Raw genomic sequence first — 12,451 nt, forward strand, 5'->3', positions numbered from 1 at the left:
CCCGACCTTACCCACTTCCCCTTGTTCCAGTGGCAATCAAAATTTGTCGACCCTATTATCCTTGTGACCCATCCTTTTTTTTTCATTTCATGTTCATTGTCTGAATATAGCTGAAATATTGCTGCTCGGACGTTAAACCCCAACAAACAAACAAAAACAAACTTCATGGCGATTTTTTCCTACTTCTGTTGACTTCATTTTTTTCATTAAACTAGCTAGAAGCACCAAAGTCTTCTTTTTTCAGTTTATTTAGATTATATGCATCACAGCCCTTCCTTATGAAAAAAAACCATCGGATGTTGCTATCATTTTGAACAATATGAATATGCCTTGATAAACGTGTAAACATCTTGCGTCAACAGAAGGGACACGGTCATTTTGGGTCTTTATTATCTCATTAGCTTGTTTTTCAATACTTATTTTGAACCCCGTGCAGGTCTGGGTGTCAAAAGAATAGGCCTGCTGCAGCGCTAAGCTTCTCGTAAAAGGCGACTAAATAGTGCTCAGAAACCTAGCCGGGGGCTAGACGCTCTGCCCACAGAGCAACTGGGTTGTGTGCCCCAGATGGTGGAATGGGGTACCCCTGGCGTGTTCCATGCTGGGGTTGTCAGGCTATAATACGGGAAACATGACCAAACACCATAGTGGTGCACCGTGTTGGGAAAGATGCCACGTTAAAAAAACCCTACTGTGGCATTCTCTTGAAGTAGGAACCATAGGGTTCCACCACAGGAGGCTGAATTGCCCGACCCTACTCATCTCTCCTAATTTCCAGTGGCAATCAAAATTTGGCGACCCTATTAGCCTTGTGTCCCATCCCTTTTCATTTCATCATGATTTCATATTCATTTTATCAGTTTCATGTTCATCGTCTGCATATAGCTGAAATATTGCTGCGCGGACGTTAAACCCCAACAAACAAAACAGCTATTATTATCATTGCCGTCATTATTGTCTTCTTGTTTTGGTCCGATTTATCCATATTTGCCAGAACAATTTTGAATAGATGGTAACCAAATTCTTTAATATCAGGAACTTTTTTTACAAAAAAAACTCCTTCAAAATATTATTTTAGAATACCTCACTTAGTCATATTATCAATCAGAATTTCTAACTAAATGCCCGTTGCAGGTTGAGTGTTTCTAATACTGATGTTTTCTGATAAAAAAAAAATTCCTTCCATTATGAACACATCTCTTCATGATGATACCCCGTGGAGGTCCGGGTTTTAAAAGAATAGGCCTGCAGCAGCGCTAAGCTTGTCGTATAAGGCGACTAAATAGTGCTCAGAAAGCTAGCCGGGGGCTAGGGGGATGTACCCCAGGTGGTGGAATGGGGTACCCCTGGCGTGTTACATGCTGGGGTTGTCAGGCTATAATACGGAAAACCTGACCGCAAACCATAGTGGTGCACCGTGTTGGGAAAGATGCCACGTTCCTCGCACGTTAAAGAACCCTGCCGTGGGATTCGATAGGAGTAGGAACCTTTGCGCTCCGCCACAGGAGGCTAGATTGCCCGACCTTACCCACTTCCCCTTGTTCCAGTGGCAATCAAAATTTGTCGACCCTATTATCCTTGTGACCCATCCTTTTTTTTTCATTTCATGTTCATTGTCTGAATATAGCTGAAATATTGCTGCTCGGACGTTAAACCCCAACAAACAAACAAAAACAAACTTCATGGCGATTTTTTCCTACTTCTGTTGACTTCATTTTTTTCATTAAACTAGCTAGAAGCACCAAAGTCTTCCTTTTTCAGTTTATTTAGATTATATGCATCACAGCCCTTCCTTATGAAAAAAAACCATCGGATGTTGCTATCATTTTGAACAATATGAATATGCCTTGATAAACGTGTAAACATCTTGCGTCAACAGAAGGGACACGGTCATTTTGGGTCTTTATTATCTCATTAGCTTGTTTTTCAATACTTATTTTGAACCCCGTGCAGGTCTGGGTGTCAAAAGAATAGGCCTGCTGCAGCGCTAAGCTTCTCGTAAAAGGCGACTAAATAGTGCTCAGAAACCTAGCCGGGGGCTAGACGCTCTGCCCACAGAGCAACTGGGTTGTGTGCCCCGGATGGTGGAATGGGGTACCCCTGGCGTGTTCCATGCTGGGGTTGTCAGGCTATAATACGGGAAACATGACCAAACACCATAGTGGTGCACCGTGTTGGGAAAGATGCCACGTTAAAAAAACCCTACTGTGGCATTCTCTTGAAGTAGGAACCATAGGGTTCCACCACAGGAGGCTGAATTGCCCGACCCTACTCATCTCTCCTAATTTCCAGTGGCAATCAAAATTTGGCGACCCTATTAGCCTTGTGTCCCATCCCTTTTTCATTTCATCATGATTTCATATTCATTTTATCAGTTTCATGTTCATCGTCTGCATATAGCTGAAATATTGCTGCGCGGACGTTAAACCCCAACAAACAAAACAGCTATTATTATCATTGCCGTCATTATTGTCTTCTTGTTTTGGTCCGATTTATCCATATTTGCCAGAACAATTTTGAATAGATGGTAACCAAATTCTTTAATATCAGGAACTTTTTTTACAAAAAAAAACTCCTTCAAAATATTATTTTAGAATACCTCACTTAGTCATATTATCAATCAGAATTTCTAACTAAATGCCCGTTGCAGGTTGAGTGTTTCTAATACTGATGTTTTCTGATAAAAAAAAAATTCCTTCCATTATGAACACATCTCTTCATAATGATACCCCGTGGAGGTCCCGGTGTTAAAAGAATAGGCCTGCAGCAGCGCTAAGCTTGTCGTATAAGGCGACTAAATAGTGCTCAGAAAGCTAGCCGGGGGCTAGGGGGATGTACCCCAGGTGGTGGAATGGGGTACCCCTGGCGTGTTACATGCTGGGGTTGTCAGGCTATAATACGGAAAACCTGACCGCAAACCATAGTGGTGCACCGTGTTGGGAAAGATGCCACGTTCCTCGCACGTTAAAGAACCCTGCCGTGGGATTCGATAGGAGTAGGAACCTTTGCGCTCCGCCACAGGAGGCTAGATTGCCCGACCTTACCCACTTCCCCTTGTTCCAGTGGCAATCAAAATTTGTCGACCCTATTATCCTTGTGACCCATCCTTTTTTTTTCATTTCATGTTCATTGTCTGAATATAGCTGAAATATTGCTGCTCGGACGTTAAACCCCAACAAACAAACAAAAACAAACTTCATGGCGATTTTTTCCTACTTCTGTTGACTTCATTTTTTTCATTAAACTAGCTAGAAGCACCAAAGTCTTCCTTTTTCAGTTTATTTAGATTATATGCATCACAGCCCTTCCTTATGAAAAAAAACCATCGGATGTTGCTATCATTTTGAACAATATGAATATGCCTTGATAAACGTGTACACATCTTGCGTCAACAGAAGGGACACGGTCATTTTGGGTCTTTATTATCTCATTAGCTTGTTTTTCAATACTTATTTTGAACCCCGTGCAGGTCTGGGTGTCAAAAGAATAGGCCTGCTGCAGCGCTAAGCTTCTCGTAAAAGGCGACTAAATAGTGCTCAGAAACCTAGCCGGGGGCTAGACGCTCTGCCCACAGAGCAACTGGGTTGTGTGCCCCAGATGGTGGAATGGGGTACCCCTGGCGTGTTCCATGCTGGGGTTGTCAGGCTATAATACGGGAAACATGACCAAACACCATAGTGGTGCACCGTGTTGGGAAAGATGCCACGTTAAAAAAACCCTACGGTGGCATTCTCTTGAAGTAGGAACCATAGGGTTCCACCACAGGAGGCTGAATTGCCCGACCCTACTCATCTCTCCTAATTTCCAGTGGCAATCAAAATTTGGCGACCCTATTAGCCTTGTGTCCCATCCCTTTTCATTTCATCATGATTTCATATTCATTTTATCAGTTTCATGTTCATCGTCTGCATATAGCTGAAATATTGCTGCGCGGACGTTAAACCCCAACAAACAAAACAGCTATTATTATCATTGCCGTCATTATTGTCTTCTTGTTTTGGTCCGATTTATCCATATTTGCCAGAACAATTTTGAATAGATGGTAACCAAATTCTTTAATATCAGGAACTTTTTTTACAAAAAAAACTCCTTCAAAATATTATTTTAGAATACCTCACTTAGTCATATTATCAATCAGAATTTCTAACTAAATGCCCGTTGCAGGTTGAGTGTTTCTAATACTGATGTTTTCTGATAAAAAAAAAATTCCTTCCATTATGAACACATCTCTTCATGATGATACCCCGTGGAGGTCCGGGTTTTAAAAGAATAGGCCTGCAGCAGCGCTAAGCTTGTCGTATAAGGCGACTAAATAGTGCTCAGAAAGCTAGCCGGGGGCTAGGGGGATGTACCCCAGGTGGTGGAATGGGGTACCCCTGGCGTGTTACATGCTGGGGTTGTCAGGCTATAATACGGAAAACCTGACCGCAAACCATAGTGGTGCACCGTGTTGGGAAAGATGCCACGTTCCTCGCACGTTAAAGAACCCTGCCGTGGGATTCGATAGGAGTAGGAACCTTTGCGCTCCGCCACAGGAGGCTAGATTGCCCGACCTTACCCACTTCCCCTTGTTCCAGTGGCAATCAAAATTTGTCGACCCTATTATCCTTGTGACCCATCCTTTTTTTTTCATTTCATGTTCATTGTCTGAATATAGCTGAAATATTGCTGCTCGGACGTTAAACCCCAACAAACAAACAAAAACAAACTTCATGGCGATTTTTTCCTACTTCTGTTGACTTCATTTTTTTCATTAAACTAGCTAGAAGCACCAAAGTCTTCCTTTTTCAGTTTATTTAGATTATATGCATCACAGCCCTTCCTTATGAAAAAAAACCATCGGATGTTGCTATCATTTTGAACAATATGAATATGCCTTGATAAACGTGTAAACATCTTGCGTCAACAGAAGGGACACGGTCATTTTGGGTCTTTATTATCTCATTAGCTTGTTTTTCAATACTTATTTTGAACCCCGTGCAGGTCTGGGTGTCAAAAGAATAGGCCTGCTGCAGCGCTAAGCTTCTCGTAAAAGGCGACTAAATAGTGCTCAGAAACCTAGCCGGGGGCTAGACGCTCTGCCCACAGAGCAACTGGGTTGTGTGCCCCAGATGGTGGAATGGGGTACCCCTGGCGTGTTCCATGCTGGGGTTGTCAGGCTATAATACGGGAAACATGACCAAACACCATAGTGGTGCACCGTGTTGGGAAAGATGCCACGTTAAAAAAACCCTACTGTGGCATTCTCTTGAAGTAGGAACCATAGGGTTCCACCACAGGAGGCTGAATTGCCCGACCCTACTCATCTCTCCTAATTTCCAGTGGCAATCAAAATTTGGCGACCCTATTAGCCTTGTGTCCCATCCCTTTTCATTTCATCATGATTTCATATTCATTTTATCAGTTTCATGTTCATCGTCTGCATATAGCTGAAATATTGCTGCGCGGACGTTAAACCCCAACAAACAAAACAGCTATTATTATCATTGCCGTCATTATTGTCTTCTTGTTTTGGTCCGATTTATCCATATTTGCCAGAACAATTTTGAATAGATGGTAACCAAATTCTTTAATATCAGGAACTTTTTTTACAAAAAAAACTCCTTCAAAATATTATTTTAGAATACCTCACTTAGTCATATTATCAATCAGAATTTCTAACTAAATGCCCGTTGCAGGTTGAGTGTTTCTAATACTGATGTTTTCTGATAAAAAAAAAATTCCTTCCATTATGAACACATCTCTTCATGATGATACCCCGTGGAGGTCCGGGTTTTAAAAGAATAGGCCTGCAGCAGCGCTAAGCTTGTCGTATAAGGCGACTAAATAGTGCTCAGAAAGCTAGCCGGGGGCTAGGGGGATGTACCCCAGGTGGTGGAATGGGGTACCCCTGGCGTGTTACATGCTGGGGTTGTCAGGCTATAATACGGAAAACCTGACCGCAAACCATAGTGGTGCACCGTGTTGGGAAAGATGCCACGTTCCTCGCACGTTAAAGAACCCTGCCGTGGGATTCGATAGGAGTAGGAACCTTTGCGCTCCGCCACAGGAGGCTAGATTGCCCGACCTTACCCACTTCCCCTTGTTCCAGTGGCAAACCCTACTGTGGCATTCTCTTGAAGTAGGAACCATAGGGTTCCACCACAGGAGGCTGAATTGCCCGACCCTACTCATCTCTCCTAATTTCCAGTGGCAATCAAAATTTGGCGACCCTATTAGCCTTGTGTCCCATCCCTTTTTCATTTCATCATGATTTCATATTCATTTTATCAGTTTCATGTTCATCGTCTGCATATAGCTGAAATATTGCTGCGCGGACGTTAAACCCCAACAAACAAAACAGCTATTATTATCATTGCCGTCATTATTGTCTTCTTGTTTTGGTCCGATTTATCCATATTTGCCAGAACAATTTTGAATAGATGGTAACCAAATTCTTTAATATCAGGAACTTTTTTTACAAAAAAAACTCCTTCAAAATATTATTTTAGAATACCTCACTTAGTCATATTATCAATCAGAATTTCTAACTAAATGCCCGTTGCAGGTTGAGTGTTTCTAATACTGATGTTTTCTGATAAAAAAAAAATTACTTCCATTATGATCACATCTCTTCATGATGATACCCCGTGGAGGTCCGGGTGTTAAAAGAATAGGCCTGCAGCAGCGCTAAGCTTGTCGTATAAGGCGACTAAATAGTGCTCAGAAAGCTAGCCGGGGGCTAGGGGGATGTACCCCAGGTGGTGGAATGGGGTACCCCTGGCGTGTTACATGCTGGGGTTGTCAGGCTATAATACGGAAAACCTGACCGCAAACCATAGTGGTGCACCGTGTTGGGAAAGATGCCACGTTCCTCGCACGTTAAAGAACCCTGCCGTGGGATTCGATAGGAGTAGGAACCTTTGCGCTCCGCCACAGGAGGCTAGATTGCCCGACCTTACCCACTTCCCCTTGTTCCAGTGGCAATCAAAATTTGTCGACCCTATTATCCTTGTGACCCATCCTTTTTTTTTCATTTCATGTTCATTGTCTGAATATAGCTGAAATATTGCTGCTCGGACGTTAAACCCCAACAAACAAACAAAAACAAACTTCATGGCGATTTTTTCCTACTTCTGTTGACTTCATTTTTTTCATTAAACTAGCTAGAAGCACCAAAGTCTTCCTTTTTCAGTTTATTTAGATTATATGCATCACAGCCCTTCCTTATGAAAAAAAACCATCGGATGTTGCTATCATTTTGAACAATATGAATATGCCTTGATAAACGTGTAAACATCTTGCGTCAACAGAAGGGACACGGTCATTTTGGGTCTTTATTATCTCATTAGCTTGTTTTTCAATACTTATTTTGAACCCCGTGCAGGTCTGGGTGTCAAAAGAATAGGCCTGCTGCAGCGCTAAGCTTCTCGTAAAAGGCGACTAAATAGTGCTCAGAAACCTAGCCGGGGGCTAGACGCTCTGCCCACAGAGCAACTGGGTTGTGTGCCCCAGATGGTGGAATGGGGTACCCCTGGCGTGTTCCATGCTGGGGTTGTCAGGCTATAATACGGGAAACATGACCAAACACCATAGTGGTGCACCGTGTTGGGAAAGATGCCACGTTAAAAAAACCCTACTGTGGCATTCTCTTGAAGTAGGAACCATAGGGTTCCACCACAGGAGGCTGAATTGCCCGACCCTACTCATCTCTCCTAATTTCCAGTGGCAATCAAAATTTGGCGACCCTATTAGCCTTGTGTCCCATCCCTTTTCATTTCATCATGATTTCATATTCATTTTATCAGTTTCATGTTCATCGTCTGCATATAGCTGAAATATTGCTGCGCGGACGTTAAACCCCAACAAACAAAACAGCTATTATTATCATTGCCGTCATTATTGTCTTCTTGTTTTGGTCCGATTTATCCATATTTGCCAGAACAATTTTGAATAGATGGTAACCAAATTCTTTAATATCAGGAACTTTTTTTACAAAAAAAACTCCTTCAAAATATTATTTTAGAATACCTCACTTAGTCATATTATCAATCAGAATTTCTAACTAAATGCCCGTTGCAGGTTGAGTGTTTCTAATACTGATGTTTTCTGATAAAAAAAAAATTCCTTCCATTATGAACACATCTCTTCATGATGATACCCCGTGGAGGTCCGGGTTTTAAAAGAATAGGCCTGCAGCAGCGCTAAGCTTGTCGTATAAGGCGACTAAATAGTGCTCAGAAAGCTAGCCGGGGGCTAGGGGGATGTACCCCAGGTGGTGGAATGGGGTACCCCTGGCGTGTTACATGCTGGGGTTGTCAGGCTATAATACGGAAAACCTGACCGCAAACCATAGTGGTGCACCGTGTTGGGAAAGATGCCACGTTCCTCGCACGTTAAAGAACCCTGCCGTGGGATTCGATAGGAGTAGGAACCTTTGCGCTCCGCCACAGGAGGCTAGATTGCCCGACCTTACCCACTTCCCCTTGTTCCAGTGGCAATCAAAATTTGTCGACCCTATTATCCTTGTGACCCATCCTTTTTTTTTCATTTCATGTTCATTGTCTGAATATAGCTGAAATATTGCTGCTCGGACGTTAAACCCCAACAAACAAACAAAAACAAACTTCATGGCGATTTTTTCCTACTTCTGTTGACTTCATTTTTTTCATTAAACTAGCTAGAAGCACCAAAGTCTTCCTTTTTCAGTTTATTTAGATTATATGCATCACAGCCCTTCCTTATGAAAAAAAACCATCGGATGTTGCTATCATTTTGAACAATATGAATATGCCTTGATAAACGTGTAAACATCTTGCGTCAACAGAAGGGACACGGTCATTTTGGGTCTTTATTATCTCATTAGCTTGTTTTTCAATACTTATTTTGAACCCCGTGCAGGTCTGGGTGTCAAAAGAATAGGCCTGCTGCAGCGCTAAGCTTCTCGTAAAAGGCGACTAAATAGTGCTCAGAAACCTAGCCGGGGGCTAGACGCTCTGCCCACAGAGCAACTGGGTTGTGTGCCCCAGATGGTGGAATGGGGTACCCCTGGCGTGTTCCATGCTGGGGTTGTCAGGCTATAATACGGGAAACATGACCAAACACCATAGTGGTGCACCGTGTTGGGAAAGATGCCACGTTAAAAAAACCCTACTGTGGCATTCTCTTGAAGTAGGAACCATAGGGTTCCACCACAGGAGGCTGAATTGCCCGACCCTACTCATCTCTCCTAATTTCCAGTGGCAATCAAAATTTGGCGACCCTATTAGCCTTGTGTCCCATCCCTTTTCATTTCATCATGATTTCATATTCATTTTATCAGTTTCATGTTCATCGTCTGCATATAGCTGAAATATTGCTGCGCGGACGTTAAACCCCAACAAACAAAACAGCTATTATTATCATTGCCGTCATTATTGTCTTCTTGTTTTGGTCCGATTTATCCATATTTGCCAGAACAATTTTGAATAGATGGTAACCAAATTCTTTAATATCAGGAACTTTTTTTACAAAAAAAACTCCTTCAAAATATTATTTTAGAATACCTCACTTAGTCATATTATCAATCAGAATTTCTAACTAAATGCCCGTTGCAGGTTGAGTGTTTCTAATACTGATGTTTTCTGATAAAAAAAAAATTACTTCCATTATGATCACATCTCTTCATGATGATACCCCGTGGAGGTCCGGGTGTTAAAAGAATAGGCCTGCAGCAGCGCTAAGCTTGTCGTATAAGGCGACTAAATAGTGCTCAGAAAGCTAGCCGGGGGCTAGGGGGATGTACCCCAGGTGGTGGAATGGGGTACCCCTGGCGTGTTACATGCTGGGGTTGTCAGGCTATAATACGGAAAACCTGACCGCAAACCATAGTGGTGCACCGTGTTGGGAAAGATGCCACGTTCCTCGCACGTTAAAGAACCCTGCCGTGGGATTCGATAGGAGTAGGAACCTTTGCGCTCCGCCACAGGAGGCTAGATTGCCCGACCTTACCCACTTCCCCTTGTTCCAGTGGCAATCAAAATTTGTCGACCCTATTATCCTTGTGACCCATCCTTTTTTTTTCATTTCATGTTCATTGTCTGAATATAGCTGAAATATTGCTGCTCGGACGTTAAACCCCAACAAACAAACAAAAACAAACTTCATGGCGATTTTTTCCTACTTCTGTTGACTTCATTTTTTTCATTAAACTAGCTAGAAGCACCAAAGTCTTCCTTTTTCAGTTTATTTAGATTATATGCATCACAGCCCTTCCTTATGAAAAAAAACCATCGGATGTTGCTATCATTTTGAACAATATGAATATGCCTTGATAAACGTGTAAACATCTTGCGTCAACAGAAGGGACACGGTCATTTTGGGTCTTTATTATCTCATTAGCTTGTTTTTCAATACTTATTTTGAACCCCGTGCAGGTCTGGGTGTCAAAAGAATAGGCCTGCTGCAGCGCTAAGCTTCTCGTAAAAGGCGACTAAATAGTGCTCAGAAACCTAGCCGGGGGCTAGACGCTCTGCCCACAGAGCAACTGGGTTGTGTGCCCCAGATGGTGGAATGGGGTACCCCTGGCGTGTTCCATGCTGGGGTTGTCAGGCTATAATACGGGAAACATGACCAAACACCATAGTGGTGCACCGTGTTGGGAAAGATGCCACGTTAAAAAAACCCTACTGTGGCATTCTCTTGAAGTAGGAACCATAGGGTTCCACCACAGGAGGCTGAATTGCCCGACCCTACTCATCTCTCCTAATTTCCAGTGGCAATCAAAATTTGGCGACCCTATTAGCCTTGTGTCCCATCCCTTTTCATTTCATCATGATTTCATATTCATTTTATCAGTTTCATGTTCATCGTCTGCATATAGCTGAAATATTGCTGCGCGGACGTTAAACCCCAACAAACAAAACAGCTATTATTATCATTGCCGTCATTATTGTCTTCTTGTTTTGGTCCGATTTATCCATATTTGCCAGAACAATTTTGAATAGATGGTAACCAAATTCTTTAATATCAGGAACTTTTTTTACAAAAAAAACTCCTTCAAAATATTATTTTAGAATACCTCACTTAGTCATATTATCAATCAGAATTTCTAACTAAATGCCCGTTGCAGGTTTTAGCCCCGTGCAGGTCCGGGTGTTAAAAGAATAGGCCTGCAGCAGCGCTAAGCTTGTCGTAAAAGGCGACTAAATAGTGCTCAGAAACCTAGCCGGGGGCTAGGCGCTCTGCCCACAGAGCAACTGGGATGTGTGCCCCAGGTGGTGGAATGGGGTACCCCTGGCGTGTTACATGCTGGGGTTGTCAGGCTATAATACGGAAAACCTGACCGCAAACCATAGTGGTGCACCGTGTTGGGAAAAATGCCACGTTCCTCGCACGTTAAAGAACCCTGCTGTGGTATTCGATAGGAGTAGGAACCTTTGCGCTCCGCCACAGGAGGCTAAATTGCCCGACCTTACCCATCCCCCTTTTTCCAGTGGCAATCAAAATTTGTCGACCCTATTATCCTTGTGACCCATCCTCTTTTTTCATTTCATGTTCATTTTATCATCCATTTCATGTTCATTGTCTGAATATAGCTGAAATATTGCTGCTCGGACGTTAAACCCAAACAAACAAACAAGCAGGTTGAGTGTTTCTAATACTGATGTTTTCTGATAAAAAAAAAAATCCTTCCATTATGAACACATCTCTTCATGATGATACCCCGTGGAGGTCCGGGTGTTAAAAGAATAGGCCTGCAGCAGCGCTAAGCTTGTCGTATAAGGCGACTAAATAGTGCTCAGAAAGCTAGCCGGGGGCTAGGGGGATGTACCCCAGGTGGTGGAATGGGGTACCCCTGGCGTGTTACATGCTGGGGTTGTCAGGCTATAATACGGAAAACCTGACCGCAAACCATAGTGGTGCACCGTGTTGGGAAAGATGCCACGTTCCTCGCACGTTAAAGAACCCTGCCGTGGGATTCGATAGTAGGAACCTTTGCGCTCCGCCACAGGAGGCTAGATTGCCCGACCTTACCCACTTCCCCTTGTTCCAGTGGCAAACCCTGCTGTGGCATTCTCTTGAAGTAGGAACCATAGGGTTCCACCACAGGAGGCTGAATTGCCCGACCCTACTCATCTCTCCTAATTTCCAGTGGCAATCAAAATTTGGCGACCCTATTAGCCTTGTGTCCCATCCCTTTTTCATTTCATCATGATTTCATATTCATTTTATCAGTTTCATGTTCATCGTCTGCATATAGCTGAAATATTGCTGCGCGGACGTTAAACCCCAACAAACAAAACAGCTATTATTATCATTGCCGTCATTATTGTCTTCTTGTTTTGGTCCGATTTATCCATATTTGCCAGAACAATTTTGAATAGATGGTAACCAAATTCTTTAATATCAGGAACTTTTTTTACAAAAAAAACTCCTTCAAAATATTATTTTAGAATACCTCACTTAGTCATATTATCAATCAGAATTTCTAACT

The sequence above is a fragment of the Perna viridis genome, chromosome 15 (genome assembly GCF_037379345.1).
Source record: "Perna viridis isolate PV_CMFRI_1.1 ecotype Kerala chromosome 15, ASM3737934v1, whole genome shotgun sequence".
NCBI lineage: Eukaryota > Metazoa > Mollusca > Bivalvia > Mytilida > Mytilidae > Perna > Perna viridis.